Source organism: Zalophus californianus, chromosome X, assembly GCF_009762305.2.
Source record: "Zalophus californianus isolate mZalCal1 chromosome X, mZalCal1.pri.v2, whole genome shotgun sequence".
In the NCBI taxonomy this organism is placed as follows: Eukaryota; Metazoa; Chordata; class Mammalia; order Carnivora; family Otariidae; genus Zalophus; species Zalophus californianus.
In genome coordinates, this window is record NC_045612.1 from 84677229 (window position 1) to 84696861 (window position 19633).

Below are 19633 nucleotides of genomic sequence, written 5' to 3' on the forward strand. Positions count from 1 at the left end.
GGGGAGAGAATCGCAAGCAAACTTCCCACTGAGCCCATCATCGGGCTCCATCTCACCACCCTGAGATCATGACCTGAGCCAAAATCAAGAGTTGGATGCTTAACAGACTGAGCCACCCAGGTGCGCCCAGACTTCTTTTTTTTCTTTTTCCCAGACTTCTAACTATAGAGAACCAACTGGTGTTTGCCAGAGGGAAGGTGGGTGGTGGGATGGGTGAAATTGGTGATGGGAATTAAAGAGTGGACTCGTGATGAGCACCAGGTCTTGTATGGAATTGTTGAATCACTATATTGTACACCAGAAAACTAATATTACATAGTATGTTAAGTAACTGGAATTTAAATAAAAACTTGAAATAAAAAAATAATTTGGTAGGCAAATAAGAAAAAAAGATACACTACAAAGCTGTGGTAATCAAAATAGTATGGTCCTGGCACAAAATTAGACAAAAAAAATCAATAGAACAGAGTAAAGAACTCAGAAATAAGCCCACAATTATACAAAAAAAAGCAAGAATATACAGTGAGGAAAGGATGGTCTCTTTGATAAATGGTGATGGGAATACTGGACAGCTACATGCAAAATAATGAAACTGGACCATTTTCTAATATCATACAGAAAAGCAAACTCAAAATCAGAAAGGATGAATACACAACTTTTACATCAACATGGATGGGACTGGAGGAGATTATGCTAAGTGAAATAACTCCAGCAGAGAAAGTCAATTATCACATGGTTTCACTTATTTGTGGAACATAAGGAATAGCAGGGAGGAGATTAGGAGAAGGAAGGGAAAAATGAAGGGAGGGAAATCGGAGGGAGAGATGAACCATGAGAGACTATGGACTCAGAAACAAACAGGGTTTTAGAGGGGAGGGGGGTGGGGGGATGGGTTAGCCCGGTGATGGGTATTAAGGGGGGCACATATTGCGTGGAGCACTGGGTGTTATACAAAAACAATGGATCGTGGATCACTACATCAAAAACTAATAATGTATTGTATGGTGACTAACATAACATAATAAAATAAAAAAAATAAAGCTTATGACATGTGGAAAAAAATCAAAATGGATTAAACACCTAAATATGAGATCTGAAACCATAAAAATTCTAGTAGAGAGTACACTTTATATTTAATGTGTGTTTCTTTTAGATAGCATAATATTGGTTCTTGTTTTTTTTTCTTGAATTCTTGTGGGTTTAGTCTATTGACATCAGTTATTAGTAATAGTTTTATTTAAATATACCAACATTCTTGCTTATTGTGTTTTTTCCTTTTTTTCTGACTTTGGTTTTAATCATGCCTTTTGTACTGTTCCATTTCATGTCTTAAATTGAATTATTTATTCCTCTTTTAAAAACTGTTTTAGAGGTTACTCCAGGATTTATGATGCACATTGTTAAATAAACTGAACCCATGCTTAAATAATATACCACTTGCAAATAGTGAAAGGATTTTATAAAATTCTTCCTTCTCATCCTTCCAACATTGCTGTTATACATTTCACTTTTATATATGTTGTAAACACCTAGTATACACTTGCTACTGTTTTTGCTTTAAATAATTATTTTATGCTGCAGTTCATACAAAGAAAATATTATACATTATATTCATTTATTCCATTTTTGATGCTCTTCATTTCTTTGTGTAGATCAAATTTACATACCTGTATTATTTTCCTTCTACCCTAATAACTTTCTTAATATTTCTTGTAGGGTAAATCTGTGGACAATGGATTTCAGCATTTTTTTTGTCTGAGAATGTTATTTCTTTTTATTATTATTATTATTATTATTATTATTATTATTATGTTATGTTAGTCACCATACATTAGCTTTTGATGTAGTGTTCCATGATTCATTGTTTGCGTATCACACCCAGTGCTCCATGCAATATGTGCCCTCCTTAATACCCATCACTGGGCTAACCCATCCCCCAAATCCCTCCCCTCTGAAACCCTCAGTTTGTTTCCCATGCTCCATAGTCTCCCATGGTTCATCTCCCCCTCTGATTTCCCCCCCTTCAGTTTTCCCTTCCTTCCTCTAATGTCCTCCCTGCTATTACTTATGTTCCACATATGAGTGAAACCATATAATTGTCTTTCTCTGCTTGACTTACTTCACTTACCATAATCCCCTCCAGTTCCATCCATGTCGATGCAAATGGTCGGTATTCATCCTTTCTGATGGCTGAATAATATTCCATTGTATATATGAACCACATCTTCTTTATCCATTCATCTGTTGAAGGGCATCTCGGCTCCTTCCACAGTTTGGCTATTGTGGACACTGCTGCTATGAACACTGGGGTGCAGGTGCCCCTTCTTTTCACTACATCTGTATCTTCGGGGTAAATACCTAGTAGTGCAATTGCTGGGTCATAGTGTAGCTTTATTTTTAACTTTTTGAGGAAACTCCATACTGTTTTCCAAAGTGGCTGTACCAACTTGCATTCCCACCAACAGTGTAAGAGGGTTACCCTTTCTCCGCATCCTCACCAACATTTGTTGTTTCCTGCTTTGTTAATTTTTGCCATTCTAAATGGTGTAAGGTGGTAGCTCAATGTGATTTTGATTTGAATTTCCCTGATGGCTAATGATGTTGAACATTTTTTCATGTGTCTGTTAGCCATTTGTATGTCTTCTTTGGAGAAGTGTCTGTTCACGTTTTCTGCCCATTTTTTGACTTGATTATTTGTTTTTTGGGTGTTGAGTTTGAGAAGTTCTTTATTATTATTATTATTATTATTATTATTACTATTATTATTATTACATTATGTTAATCACCATACATTATGTCTTGCTGGAGTGGTGGGGAGTGGGAGGGATGGGGTGGCTGGGTGATAGACATTGGGGAGGGCATGTGCTATGGTGAGCGCTGTGAATTGTGTAAGGCTTGAATCACAGACCTGTACCTCTGAAACAAATAATACATTATATGTTTAAAAAAAAAAAGAGAGAGAGAGAGAGAGAAGTTCTTTATAGATTTTGGATATCAGCCCTTTATCTGTAATGGCATTTGCAAAAATCTTCTCCCATTCCGTGGGTTGCCTCTTAGTTTTGTTGACGGTTTCCTTTGCTGTGCAGAAGCTTTTTATCTTGATGAAGACCCTGAATCACCAAGGAAATGTTGAAAAAGAAAAACAAAGCTGGAGGCATCACGTTGCCTGATTTCAAGCTATATTTCAAATCTGTGATCACCAAGACAGCATGGTAGTGGCACAAAAACACACACATAGATCAATGGAACAGAAATGGACCCTCAACTCTATGGTCAATTAGTCTTCGACAAATCAGGTAAAAATAGCCAATGGAAAAATTACATTCTCTTCAATAAATGGTGCTGGGAAAATTGGACAGCTATATATAGAAGAATGAAATTGGACCATTCTCCTACACCATACACAAAGATAAACTCAAAATGGATGAAAAACCTCAATGTGAGACAGGAATCCATCAAAATCCTAGAGGAGAACATAGGCAGTAACCTCTTCGACATTGGCCACAGCAACTTCTTTCAAGACACGTCTCCAATGGCAATGGAAACAAAAGCAAAAAATGAACTTTTGGGACTTCATCAAGATGAGAATGTTATTTCTTTTTCAATTTTGAAAAATATTTGGTGAGATTTAGAATTCTTGGTTGAATTTTTTTTCAATATTTATAGATGTCACTCCAGTGTGTCCTTGCTTGCATGGTGTATTAGTTTCCTAGGGCTACTGCAACAAATTACCACAAACTGGGTGGCTTTAAACAACAAAAATTTATTCTCTCACTGTTCTGAAAGTTAGAAGTCCAAAATCAAGGTGTCAGTCAAGCCATACTTACTCTGAGACTTTGGATAGAATCCTTTCTTGCTTCTTCATGGATTCTGGTGGTGGCTAATAGTCTTTGGTGTTCCTTGGCTTACAGCTGCATCACAGCAATCTCTGGATTTCTTGTCACATGATCTTCTCCCAGTGAGTCCTTTTTTTTCTTCTTATAAAGGATACTAGTCATGTTGGATTAGAGCTCACCCTAATTGAGTATGACCTCATGTTAACTTGATTACATCTGCAAAGACTCTGTTTCTGAATAAGGTTACACTCATTCACAGCTACTAGGGTTTAGGACTTCATCATATTTGTGGGGAAGACACAACTAAACCCACAACAGAGATTGTGATGAGGATTTACTCTAACTCTTATTCTTCTTCCTTCGTAGGAAATACGTGTATTTTCTCTTGTTGCCTTCAAGGTTTTCTTTTTGTCTTTCTTTTTCAGGAGCTTCAATATTATATGCCTAACTCTGTGTATGTGTGTGGGGTGTGTGTGTGTGTGTGTGTGTGTGTGTGTGTGTGTGTGTGTGTGTGGTATTTATCTTATTTGGTGTTCTCTGAACTTCTTGGATATGTGGTTTGGTGACTATTAATAATTTTGGAGAAATATCATCAGTTATTTCTTTTATTTATTTATTTGAGAGAGAGAGAGAAAGAGAGAGAGAGAGAGAGCACGCATGAGCAGGGGAGGGACAGAGGGTAGAGGAAGAAGCAGACTCCCTGCTGAGCAGGGAGCCTGACACAAGGCTCAATCCCAGGATCCTGGGATCATGACCTGAGTCAAAGGCAGATGCTTAACTGACAGAGCCACTCAGGAGCCCTTATTATTTCTTTAAATATTTCTTCCGCCTCATTCTCTCTTCTTTTTCTCCAGTTACATGTATTACACCATTTGATGTCCTGCATCTCTTAGATTCCCTATTGTCTTTTTATTTTCACTCATTTTTGCATAAAAATTTGGGCAATTCCTATACGTCATTTTTGAGTTTATTGATTCATTCCTTGGCTATGAAAATCTACTGGCAAGCCTTTCAAAGGCATTCTTCATATTTGTTACTATATTTTTATTTCTATGATTTCCTTGGGTTCTTATAGTTTCCATCTCTTTGCTAATATAACCTATCTGCTCTTGCATATGGTCAACTTTTTCTGTTAGAACCTTTAATATATTAATCATAGTTATTTTAAGTTCCTTATCTGATAGTTTCATTATCTGTGTCATATCTGAGTCTGGTTTTGATAATTGATTGGTCTCTCCAGATTGTGATTTTTAAAAAACTTCTGACCCCTTTCACCCATGTTTTATTTTAACTTTTGGCATCCTTTGTAAAATTTTTTGAAAGCCTGACATGTTATTTAAGGTACTAGATATGAGGGAAATAAGCCTCTAGTGTGCAGATTTGTGTTAAGCTAGCCAGGAATTGTACTATATTTGAAGTGTTTTTTTTTTTTCCATTTCTTGATTACCAGTGTTGAAATTTACATCTTGCTCTGGATAGTAGAGGTTTGAAATTCCTCTGGTGGTATGATTTTGTCTCCCATATTAGCTTTTGTTGTTCTCTTTATCTAGCTTTCAAGAAAGAATCTGTCTCTTGTAGCTCTCCGAGCTGTACTTTGCTATTGTTACTAAATGCTTTTCAGTGTGGTAAAAGAGTATGGGGAATCAGCATGGGGGGGCATTATGTGATGTCCTTATTATGCCTCAGTCTTTGGGGAACACAGTGAGTCTGTCTTTCAGTGATGTTACCTTTATAGGCTTTTCTGTCACTCATGGAAGGCTAGAGCTTTCATCATCCTCATTTCCTCACCTTAGCTGAAGCAGCTATTTACCAAAATTCTCTGGCTATAGGTTGAGGATTTTCTCCCTACAGATTAAGGCTTTTCTTTCATTTTTTACCTAGTGAGACTGTGGACCTGAATCTGGGCGGAGTTCCATTTTTCCAGCTGCATTAGTATATCACTAGTGTCTCCAGGTGATATACTGCTCTTTTAATTAAAAATTTTGTTCCATGGGGCACCTGGGTGGCTCAGTTGGTTAAGTGTCTGCCTTCGGCTCAGGTCATGATCCCAGCATCCTGGAATCGAGCCCCATGTCAAGCTCCCTGCTCAGCGGGGAGTCTGCTTCTCCCTCCCCCTGCTCTTGCTCTCTCTCTCCCTCTTAAATAAATAAATAAATAAATAAATAAATAAATAAATAAATATTTTTAAAAAATTTTGTTCTATGAAGTGAGTCTTGGCAGATTTCCCAGTGACTTGCTCTTCCCTTGTCCTAACCAACATCATAAAAGTGGGAGGTAATTTCTGTAGGTTCTTCTTAACCTTCATTTTCAGAGCTTGGTGGAGTTCCTCCAAAAGCTTGCAAAAGGGTGGGAAACTCCCTTGCTCAGGTCATTGTATCTCACTGAAAGTACCTGTCTCTCTCCAAATTCAGCATGGCTGTTAGTTCTGTAAATTTAATTATATGTTGGACCCAGTCATTAATATATTGTTTATCCATCTGTTTTTCTTTATCTTTCCATCTTTGAGCTTAAACTGGAAGTCTAACCTTCATTTTTGAAGGGTACTCATGACTCATAGTGAGTACAGAATATTGGTTTTATGTTTTTGGTTTTTTTCATTTAATGCATTAAAGATGTCACTCAGTTATCTTCCTGTTTGAGAATTCTGCTATAAAATTTATCTTATTCTTTTGGGCAATGCGTCTTTTTTCTATAGCTGCTTTCAAGATTTTCTTTGGTTTTCAGCAGTTTAAATGTCATATGCCTGTGTGTCCGTGTGTGTGTGTGTGTGTGTGTGTGTGTGTGTGTGTGTGTGTGTGTGCTGGTATTTATCTTGCTTGGTATTCTCTAAACTTCCTGGTTCTATGGCTTGTTGTCTGTCATTAATTTTGGTTAATTCATGACCATTATTTTTTCAAGTATTAAGTCTGGCCTGCTCTTTCTTTCTTTTCATTATGGAATTTCAATTACACATATGTCACACTGTTTGATATTGTCCCACAGCTCTTGGATGTTCTTTTTTTTTTTAACTGTATTTTTCTCTTTGTATTTGAATTTGGATAATTTCTATTGACTTATCTTCAAATTCAGATTTTTCATAACTGTTTTGAGAACATTGATGACAACATAATAAAATAAAATTTAAAAAAAGAATATTGATGAGCCTGTTGAAGGCATTATTCATTTCTGTCTGTGTTTCTTTTATTTCCAGCATTTTGAATCTTTCTTACAGCTTTTATCTCTTTTCTTAAATTACTTATCTAATCTTGCATGTTCTCTACCTCTTCTAGTAGAGCCTTTAACATTAGTTATAATTATTTTAAATTCTCTGCCTGATATTTCCAACACCTGTGTCATATCTGAGTCTCGTTTTAATGATTACTTTGTCTTTTCAGACTGTGTTTTTCTTGCCTCTCTTTATGCCTTGTAGTTTTTTGTTGCAAGCTGGACATGTTGTATAGGATAGCAGATACTGAGATAAATATTTTTAATGCTTGGATATGATCCAGTCTTTCCCTCTTCTAGGCCTTTACTGCGGAGGTGTGTTTTGATGTGGTCTGGAACTGCACTGCAGCTGAAATTTGTTGTTGCTATGGTTACCAGAATTGAAGATTACTGTTGCTTTGGTTACCAGATTAAAGGAGAATTTTTTTTTTGTTATTGTTGCTATGGGTACCAGAAACTTAATATTCTTCCAGTAATTTATTTTCTCTCTCACCACTTGTGCTTCTCCCCAGAGTGAATCTGTCTCTTGTGGTTCTACCAGTTGTAGTTCACTCTTATATTTGTTGTATACTTGTTAGGTTTGTGTGAGGAATAAGCCTGATGAATGTATTTGATCTTTTGGTTTAATCTCAGTGTTAGGCAGGCACTGTATACCTGAGTCTTAAAGATGTGGATTACACAAGTTTTCCTGCCCCTCCTCCAGATACAATGATGGGCTTAACAAGAATTCCTTTCCCTCCTCCAGGGGAAGAGCCTTGTTTTTCCCCCTGTTCCCTTACCCTATGTACAGTGGCTTTCCAGTGGTGTACTCAAATTAATGTTGTGATGCCACCTCCTCTTTTATACTGAGGCTTTTCTTACTTGGGAAAGATAGGGGAGATGGGTCTGGGCAGAGTTTTGGTGGTGAACGTTGTGCCCTGTCCCAGTTGTAATGGAATTCCATCAGTGCCCTCAGGATACAGGTTTTGATGAATTTTCCCTTAAAGATTAATTTTTTCTGTAATATAGACAAAGTCTATGGGCAGGGTGGATTTGGTAGTGGTTGTTGTTGCCTTCCCCTCAAACAGCATCAAAGAGAAAGTTTTCTCTGATTACTTGCTAATTCTCCCTGTGAAAGCTTGGTGAGGTCTCTTAAGGAAAAACCTGCCAAGAGTGTGGGAAACCTTTATGCCTGTGGCCCCCAGTGTTTCACATTCTTAAGCTTGTACATGCTAGGCCTTTAGCAATTTATTAAATTGTTTCTAATTTAATCTTCCTGCCACCTTATATGGTATCTGGTGGCATATGTCTCAAGTAAACAGACACCAAAATAGTGCTTATATCTGAGGGTTCCATTCTGTGTCAAAATTTTGAGTTGGGTTTTTGCTCTGTTTTCTGAGGAGTTTAAGAAAATTAATCTGCAGTCCATCCAGCTTTTTTTCTTGCCATAATGATGGTAAAAATATTCTTCTTGCTTTCTATATTTTGAAATGAAAGGAGAAATCAATGAATAAGTCAATTTTATATCAAAATTTAGGTATAAATTGTTATTTTGAATAAATATGTGAGACATTTGTGTTTGGCTAGTGTCTAAATGAGATTTTTGAGACAATAGAATGAGAAAATGTGAAATCTGATAATGAACATTTCTTATAGTTTTAGATGATGCATACCCATTCTGGTGTCACCATTGCCCATCCATTGTCACACATTCACTCACACATCACTGGTGACTATTCATATAGTCACATGTACACACGTGCACACAGTCATATATAAAAACCCCATTAATCAACCCTTCTCTTCTTCCATACATTCATGGTCCAACACAAACTCCTCTCTCTCAAAGCCCCTGCTCTCTTATTTTCCAGCTTACTGAAAGGCATCAGCACCTCCCAGTCACCCAAACCACAAGGCAATCTGGAGTCAACCTTGGATTCCCCACATACTCCCTCACCAAGACTTTTCTGGCCAACCTCAACTGTTTTTCTGTAGTCCATTCCCTCCTTAGCAACCCAATGGCCACTGCCTTATTTCAGTGTCCCCCTGGATCACTAGAACAGCATTCTCACTGACACCCTTCCAATATATCATCTGTCCTACAAAAAAATGGTCTTTATTATGCACACAAATGTGGCCACATCACTACTCTGACTAAATACCATTTATTAATGGCTTCCTTAGGATAAAGTCCACATTTTTTTTTTTTTTTAGTTAGGACTTTAAAGGCCTTCTTGAACCGATTTCTGAATATCTCTTCTGTGTGTCAAGGCGTCTCTCCTCTTATGGACAAAACAGGACTACTAACCAGTGACTCTGTTTTAGTTGCCTTTGGTTCCTCAATAGCTAGCAACAGCCTTGAAATTTGGAAGGCCATCAATAGCTTCACTAACACATCATGCATAATATATTTCAGATATTACTAAATTGATTTAATTATAATATATACATAAACATATTTTAAAATTACCCTCAAACATGACAGAAATATGACCAGATCACTCTCTGTCTCTCAATCAGAAATTTGTGTATCTTGGGATGCAGCAAAGGCAGTCATAAGAGGGAAGTATATAGCGATACAAGCCTACCTCCAGAAGTAAGAAAAGACTCAAATACACAACCTAACATACACTTAACAGAGCTAGAAAAGGAACAGCGAATAAAGCCTAAAGACATCAGAGGAAGAGGAATAATAAAGATTAGAGCAGAAATAAACGATATAGAAACAAACAAACAAAAACTCAGAACAGATCAATGAAACTGGGAGTTGGTTCTTCGAAAGAAATAATAAAATTGATAAACACTTACTCAGACATATCAAAAAGAAAAGAAAGGACCCAAATAGATAAAATCACAAATGAAAGAGGAGAGATCACAACCCACACCACAGAAATACAAACAACACCAAGAGATTATAATGAAAGATTATATGCCACAAAACTGGAAGAATTGGATAAATTCCTAAAAATATACAAACTACCAAAACTGAAAGAAGAAGAAATAGAAAATTTGAACAGACCCATAAACAACAAAAAATTGAATCAGTAATCAAAAATCTCCCAACAAATAGCTTCCCAGGGGAATTCTACCAAACATTTAAAGAAGAGTTAATATCTATTCTTCTCAAACTGTTTCAAAAATAGAAATGGAAGGAAAACTTCAAAACTCATTCAACAAGTCCAGAATTACCTTGATTCCAAAGCCAGACAAAGACTCCACTAAAAGGAGAATTTCAGGCCACTATCCCTGATGAACATGGAAGCAAAAATTCTCAACAAGCTACTAGCAAACGGAATCCAAAAATACATTTAAAAGCTTATTCACTGGGATGCCTGGGTGGCTCAGTTGGTTAAGTGTCTTGTCTTCGGCTCAGATCATGATCCTGGGGTCCTGGGATCAAGTCCTGCATTGGGTTCCTTGCTTAGCGGGGAGCCTGCTTCTCCCTTTGCCTATTGCTCCTCCTGCTTCTGCTCTCTCTCTCTCTCTCTCTGATAAATAAGTAAAATCTTAAAAAAATTTATTCACCATGATGAAGTGGGAGTTACTCCTGGGCTGCAGGGGTGGATCAATATTTATTTGCAAATCAATCAGTGTGATATACCACATTAATAAAAGAAAGGATAAGACTATATGATCCTCTCAATAGATGCAGAAAAAGCATTTGACAAAACAGCATCTATTCTTGATAAAAATCCTCAACAAAGTAGGATAGATGGAAAATACCTCAAGATAATAAAGGCCATATACATAAGACCCACATCTAAAATGGCCCTCAATGGGAAAAATCTGAACGCTTTCCCCCTAAGGTCAGGAACAAGACAAGGATGTCCATTTTCACCATTGTTATTTAACATAGTACTGGAGGTCCTAGCAATCAGACCACGAAAAGAAATACAAGGCATACAAATAAGCAAGGAAGAAGTCAAACTTTCATTATTTGCAGACAACATGATACCCTATGTAGAAGACCCAAAAGACTCCACCAGAAAATTACTAGAACTGATATATGAATTCACAAAGTCAGGGATATAAAATCAATGTACAGAAATTTGTTGCATTTCTATACACCAATAATGAAACAGCAGAAAAAGAAATCAAGGAATTGATCCCATTTACAATTGCAGCATAAAACATAAGATACCTAGAATAAACCTAAGCAAAGAGGTAAAAGATTTGTACTATGAAAATTTATGAAAGAAATTGAAAGGACACGAAGAAATGGAAAAACATTCCATGCTCGTGGATTGGAAGAATAAACATTGTTAAAATGTCTATGCTATCCAAAGCAATCTACACATTCAATGAAATCCCTATCAAAATACCACCAGCATTTTTCACAAAGCTAGAACAAACAATCCAAAAATTTGTATGGAACCACTAAAGACCCCAAAGAGGCAAAGCAATCTTAAAAAAGAGAAGGAAAGTGGGAGGCATCACAATTCCTGACTTCAAGCTATATTAGAAAGCTGTAGTTTTTTCGCAATGGGTTTGCTGCCAGAACACAGGCGTCATGAAAACCACCACTAGACTTAAACCAAAATGGGAAAGGAAAAAACTCACATCAACCTCATCATCATGGGACACATAGATTTGGGCAAGTCTACCAACTCCTGGTCATTTGACCTACAAATATGATGGGATCAACAAAAGAACTATCGAAAAATTTGAGAAGGAGGCTGCTGAGATGGGAAAGGGCTCCTTCAAGTATGCCTGGGTCTTGGATAAACCAAAAGCTGAACGTGAACGTGGTATCATCATTGATATCTCCCTGTGGAAATTCGAGACCAGCAAGTATGTGACCATCATTGATGCCCCAGGACACAGAGACTTTATCAAAAACATGATTACAGGCACATCTCAGGCTGACTGTGTTGTCCTGATTGTTGCTGCTGGTGTTGGTGAATTTGAAGCAGATATCTCCAAGAATGAGCATGCCCTTCTGGCCTACACACTGGGTGTAAAATAACTAATTTTTGGTGTTAACAAAATGGATTCCACTGAGCCACCCTATAGCCAGAAGAGATATGAGGAAATCATTAAGGTGGGCAGCACCTACATTAAGAAGATCGGCTACAACCCCTACACAGTAACATTTGTGCCAATTTCTGGTTGGAATTGTGACAACATGCTGGAACCAAGTGCTAACATGTCTTGGTCCAAGGGATGGAAGTCACCCATAAAATGGGAATGCCAAGGGAACCACACTGCTTGAAGTTCTGGATTGCATTCTGCCACCAACTCATCCAACTGTCAAGCTCTTGCATCTACCCCTCCAGGACGTCTACAAAATTGGTGGTATTCGTGCTGTCCCTGTGGGCAGAGTGGAGACTGGTGTTCTTAAACCTGGCATGGTGGTCACCTTTGCTCCAGTCAATGTTATTACTGAAGTAAAGTCTGTTGAAATGCACCATGAAGCTTTGAGCAAGGCTCTTGCTGGGGACAATGTGGGCTTCAATGTGAAGAACGTATCTGTCAAAGATGTTTGTTGTGGCAATGTGGCTGGTGACAGCAAAAACGATCCACCAAAGGAAGCAGCTGGCTTCATGGCTCAGGTGATTATATGGAACCATCCAGGCCAAATCAGTGCTGGATATGCACCTGTGCTGGATTGTCACACAGCTTACATTGCTTGCAAGTTTGCTGAGCTGAAGATACGATAGATCGTTGTTCTGGAAAAAAGCTGGAAGATGGTCCCAAGTTCTTGAAATCTGGCGATGCTGCCATTGTTGATATGGTTCCTGGCAAGCCTATGTGTGTTGGGAGCTTCTCTGACTATCCTTCTCTGGGCCATTTTGCTGTTCGTGACATGAGACCGATGATTGCTGTGGGTGTCATCAAAGCAGTGGACAAGAAGGCAGCTGGAGCTGGCAAGGTCACCAAGTCTGCCCAGGAAGCTCAGAAGGCTAAATGAATATTATCCCCAATATCCACTGCCACCCCAGGCTTAATCAGTGGTGGAAGAATGGTGTCAGAACTGTTTGTGTTAATTGGCCATTTAAGTTTAATAGTAAAAGACTGGTTAATGATAACAATGCACCGTAAAACCCTCAGAAGGAAAGGAAAATGTTTTGTGGACCATTTGTTTTTTCATGTGTGTGGTAGTTTTAAGTTATTGGTTTTTAAAATCAGTACTTTTTAATGGAAACAACTTGACCAAAAATCTGTCACAGAATTTTGAGACCCATTAAAACATAAATTTAATGAGGAAAAAAAAAGCTGTAGTCATCAAGACAGTATGGTACTGGCACAAAAACAGACACAGAGATCAGTGGAATGGAATAGAACACCCACAAATGGACCCACAACTATATGGTCAACTAACATTCGACAAAGCAGGAAAGCACATCCTGTGAAAACAAAGACAGTCTCTTCCACAAATGGTGTTGGGAAAATTGGACAGCAACATGCAGAAGAATGAAAGGGACCCCTTTATTACTCCATATGCAAAAATAACTTCAAAATGGATGAAAGACCTAAATGTGAGACAGGAAACTATCAAAATCCCAGAGGAGAACACAGGCAGTACCCTCTTTGACATCAGCGGTAGCAGCTTCTTACTAGATATGTCTAGTGAAGCAAGGGAAACAAAACCTAAAATAAGCTATTGGGACTTCAGCAAAATAAAAAGCTTTTGCACATCGAAGGAAACAATCAACAAAGCTAAAAGGCAACCTGGGTGCCTGGGTGGCTCAGTTGGTTAAGCATCTGATTCTTGATTTCGGCTCAGGTCACGATCTCAGGATCTTGAGATTGAGCCCCACATCAGACTCCACGCTCATTGGGGAGTCTGGTCAAAATTCTCTCTCCCTCTACCCTCTGCCCCTCGCCCCACTCTCCCTAAATCTTTTTTTTTAAAAAACCTAAAAGGCAACCTACTGAATAGGAGAAGGTATTTCCAAATGATATATCTGATAAAGGTTAATATTTAAAATCTATAAAGAACTTATTAAGCTCAACCCCCAAAATAAATAATGCAGTTAAGAAATGTGCAGAAGATATGAACAGACATTTCTCCAAAGAAGACATCCAGATGGCCAACAGACACATGAAAAGATGCTCAACATCACTGATCATCAGGGAAATGCAAATCAAAACTACAATGAGATATCACCTCATGCCTGTCAGAATCACTGAAATCAACAACACAAAAAATAATAGGTGTTGGTGAGGATGTGGAGAAGGGGGAACCCTATTGCACTGTTGGTGGGAATGTAAACTTGCACAGCCGCTGTGGAAGACAGTATGGAGGTTCCTCAGAAAGTTAGAAAATAGAACTACCCTATGATCCAGTAATCAAACTACTGGTTATTTACTCAAATAATACAAAAACACTAATTCAAAGGGATATATGCACCCCTATGTTTATAGCAGCATTATTTACAATAGCCAAATTATGGAAGCAGCTCAAACATCCATCAACAGATTAATGGATAAAGAGGATGTGGGATATATACACAATGGAATATTATTCAGCCATAAAAAGAAAGAAATCTTGCCATTTGCAATGGCATAGATGGGGCTGGAGAGTATTACACTAAGTGAAATAAGTCATTCAGAGAAAGACAAATACCATATGATATCACTCATATGTGGAATTTAAAATACAACAGCAACAAAAGAGTAAAAGAAAGAAAGAGGGAAAGAGAGAGAAGCCAAGAAACAGATTCTTAACTATAGAGAACAAACTGATGGTTATCAAATGGGAGGTGGAGGATGGGATGGGTGAAATAGGTGATGGGGATTAAGGAGTGCACTTGCTGTGATGAGCACTGGGTGATGTATGGAATTGTTGACTCTATTGTCTATTGAATCTACTATATTGTATTCCTGAAACTAATATAACACTATATATTAACTACACTGGAATTAAAATTAAAATATAATTACATTTTAAAAAACACAGCAGGATTTTTTGGAAATTGACAAGTTCATTCTAAAATGTATATGGAAATGTAAATGGAGAGAAAGAGCCAATTAATCTTGAAGAAGCATAGCTGAAGGGCTCTGTAAAAAGAGTTAATAGAAAGTTATAATGAAGACATTGTATTGTTGGTGCAAGGATAAACAGACAGATGGAATAGACTAAAGAGTCCAGAAATACACATGCACATATATGGTCACTGATGATGTAAATGCCATTGCAGTGAGGTGGGGAAAAGACGGTCTTTTTAATAACTTGTGCAGTATCAATTATATATCTCTACAGGGGAAAAAAAGAAATATTCCCCCATCTTCACAAAATGTGAAATAATCCATTTGAGCTGTATTTCACATCTAAGTAAGAGATGTAAAATAATAAAGCTCTTAGAGGAAAATGCAGGCAGGCAGCTGGGGTGCCTTGCTGGAGCCCATGTGGGCAATAAGGACTTTGTTCTCTAAATATTGAGGTTCTGGGTTCTGATTGTTGATCACAGCTTTTCATGGCTGAGGTCCTGGCAGCTTCTCAGAAAGTTAAACACAGAACTATCACATGACCTAGCAATTTTACTTGTAGGTATATATCTAGAAAATTTGAGAGCAAGAACTCAAACAGAAATTTGTATACCCATGTTCATAGCAGCATTATTGACAGTAGCCAAAAGGTGTAAACAGTCATGTGTCCATCAACTGATGAATGGATAAACAAAATGTAGTATACTCATTCAATGGACTATTGATCAGATATAAAAAAATGAAATTTTGATATATGTCTCAACATGGATGGACCTTGAAAACATTATGCTAACTAAAATAAGCCAGACACAGTAAAACAAATACTATATTTGTGTTTATACCTTGTAATGTATTCCACTTACATGGGTTACCAAGGATAGGCAAATTCATTCATACAGGCAAAAAGTAGAGTAGAGTTTGCTAGGGGCTGGTGGGAGGAAGAAATGGGGAGTTATTCTTTAATAGGTTTATGTTAGGGATGATGACAAACTTTTTAGGTATAGTTAGTGGTGATGGTAATGGGTACATTGTAAATGTATTTAATACCACGAATTTTATACTTATGATGGTTAAAATGATAAATATTATGTTGTTTACGTTTTACCACACATTTTTTAAATGGTATGATCATTTTGGAGTTTTCTTTGGTACTATTTAATAAAGCTGAGTGTAGGCAATGTCCTATGACCTAGCTGTTCAGCTCCTAGGTAACTACACAAATTCACATATATAAGTACAATTATCACTAAAGTCTGTACAATATTGTTCATACAGCAAAATATGTACTATCCCAGACAAAAAACTACCCAAATATTTATAACAAGTAAAATTAATGAATAAATTATACACATTCATATGACAGAATACAATGTAACAATAAGATATTGAGTAACTACCAGACCCAAGAGCATGGATAAAATAAAGGAAAATGATGTTGAGTGAAAAGAAGCTAAACACAAAAGACTCTATACTGTATGATTCCATTTACATAAATTTAAAATCAGACAAAACTAGACCATGCTGCCAGAGGTGAGGATTGTGGTTACTTCGCAGATGAGGGATGGGGGTAACTGGCAAGGGGCCCAAGAGGGCCTTGTAGGGAGCTACGTGATATTCTACATTTCAAATTGAGTGGGGGATTGCCTAAGTGTGGTGTGTTCACTTTGTGAAATTTCATGGAGCAACACAATTATGATTTGTATAATTTTTGTAATTTATACTTTAATAAATAAGTGTACTTGAAAAAAATGGGAGATGGGGGGTTGTCATGGTAGAAAGTACAAAGGAAATATCCTCTTTGTATGTTATCTTCCAAGGCAGGGACTTTCCTGAGCCCAACAAAATTTAAATGAGCCATGAAAATAATAAAGTTCCCAAATATATAATGTTACTGAGAATCTATTTTCTTAATTTTGGAGGAATCTTCCAGAAACATATATCCCAAAACCAAGATTCATCTCTTTCTTGTTCCCTTTCTCTTTATTTTAGCATACCAATAAAACAAAACTTAGTATATTCTTATCTTGAATGGCATGTGTGGTATAAGCCAATTTCTGTGATATTCATTTCTTTCAAGTTATCCCTCTTTCTTGCTTTCCACCTACCAACCTATCCTTTTATTTCATAGGTGAATAATAAGGTATCTGAAGTGATTTTGAGCCAGTGTTAGAACTAGATAATTCTGGATGTTAAAATTGGGATAATTTATTGATTTGCCCTTATTTTTCCTCATAGTCCTTGATTCATTATTAACAAACAACATATTATAATAAATTTAAGAAATCACATTCCTATATTTTTAAATAGATATATACCACACCATCTTACATTTTGTAAATGTACCTACATGTTGTTAATTAAACCATGTGTTCAATTTATACCCACCATTGAAAACCTTAAAATCCTCAGCATCTATATGCTAGATTTTGTTGCCTTTTTTTCTTTTTTTGAGTTTTTATTTAAATTCTACTTAGTTAATATACAGTGTAATATTAGTTTCAAGGGTAATTTTCTGTATGTGAATTCACATTTACTTTTCTCAATAGATCCACATTTTATTGGTTTCCAAATTCTTCTTCCTTAATCTTGGAGTAATTTTCCAGAAACTAATACCTCTTGGGGTAAAGAGAACATTAACCAAATTTTACGTCTTTCTTGTTTCCTGCCCTTTATTTTATCATAGACTAATAAAATAAAATCTAATACTTGTTATTTGCATAGCATGTGTGTTAGAAACTGATTGTTATACAATACATTTTAAGGATCATCCACCACGACCAAGTGGGATTTATCCCCGAGACGCAAGGGGGGTTCAACATTCGCAAATCAATCAATGTGATAGAACACATTAATAAAAGGAGAGAGAAGAACAATATGGTCCTCTCAATTGATGCAGAAAAAGCATTTGACAAAATACAGCATCCCCTCCTGATTAAAACTCTTCAGAGTATAGGGATAGAGGGAACATTCCTCAAGTTCATAAAATCGATCTATGAAAAACACACAGCAAATATCATCCTCAATGGGGAAAAGCTGAGAGCCTTTCCCTTAAGATCAGGAACACAACAAGGATGCCCACTCTCGCCGTTATTGTTCAACATAGTACTAGAAGTCCTAGCAACAGCAATCAGACAACAAAAAGAAATAAAACGTATCCAAATTGGCAAAGAAGAAGTCAAACTCTCTCTCTTCACAGATGACATGGGACTTTATGTGGAAAATCTAAAAGACTCCACCCCCAAATTACTAGAACGCATACAGCAATTCAGTAATGTGGCAGGATACAAAATAAATGCACAGAAATATGTTGCTTTCTTATATACTAACAATGCAACTGTAGAACGAGAAATTAGAGAAACGATTCCATTTACAACAGCACCAAAAACCATAAGATACCTCAGAATAAACCAAACCAAAGGGGTGAAGGATCCATACTCTAGGAATTACAGAACACTCATGAAAGAAATTGAAGAAGACACACAAAGATGGAAAAACATTCCATGCTCATGGATCGGAAGAATAAACATTGTTAAAATATCTATGCTACCCAGAGCAATCTATACCTTCAAAGCTACCTCGATCAAAATTCCAATGACATTTTTCAAAGTGCTGGAACAAACAATCCTAAAATTTGTATGGAAACAGAAAAGACCCCGAACCGCCAAGGAAATGTTGAAAAAGAAAAAAAGCTGTAGCATCAGCATGCCTGATTTCAAGCTATATTACAAAGCAATGATCAGCAAGACAGCATGGTACTGGCACAAAAGCAGACATATATGGACCAATGGAACAGAATAGAGAGCCCAGATAAGGACCCTCCACTCTATGGTCAAATAATCTTCGACAAAGCAGGAACAAATATACAAGGGAAAAAAAGACAGTCTCTTCAATAAATGGTGCTGGAAAAACTGGACAGCCACATGCAGAAGAATGAAATTCGACCATTCTCTAACACCATACACAAAGATAAACTCAAAATGGATGAAAGACCTCAATGTGAGACAGGAATCCATCAAAATGCTAGAGGAGAACATAGGCAATAACCTCTTTGACATCGGCCACAGCAAATTCTTCCAAGATACATCTCCAAAGGCTAGTGAAACAAAAGCAAAAATGAACTTTTGGAACTTCATCAAGATAAAAACCTTCTGCACAGGAAAGGAAACAGTGAACAAATCAAAGAGGCACCCCCAAAATGGGCGAAGATATTTGCAAATGACACTACAAAGGGGTGATTTCCAAGATCTATAAAGAATTTCTCAAACTCAACACCCAAAAAACAAATAATCAAGTCAAAAAATGGGCAGAGACATGAACAGACAGTTCTCCAAAGAAGACATACAAATGGCTACCAGACACATGAAAAAATGTTCCTCATCATTAGCCATCAGGGAAATTCAAATCAAAACCACACTGAGATACCACCTTACCCCAGTTAGAATGGCAAAAATGGACAAGGCAAGAAACAACAAATGTTGGAGAGGTTGTGGAGAAAGGGGAACCCTCTTACACTGTCGGTGGGAATGCAAGTTGGTACAGCCACTTTGGAAAACAGTGTGGAGGTGCCTCAAAAAATTAAAAATAAGAGTTACCCTATGACCCAGCAATTGCACTACGGGGTATTTACCCCAAAGATACAGATGTAGTGAAAATAAGGGCCATATGCACCCCAGTGTTCATAG

The 19633-nt window shown here is 37.1% G+C and overlaps 1 pseudogene; it reads left to right on the plus strand.

Annotated features, from left to right (window-relative positions):
- The first annotated feature begins 11558 nt into the window (after positions 1-11558).
- On the plus strand, positions 11559-12930 carry LOC113930229 (annotated as a pseudogene).
- The last annotated feature ends 6703 nt before the right edge of the window (positions 12931-19633 follow it).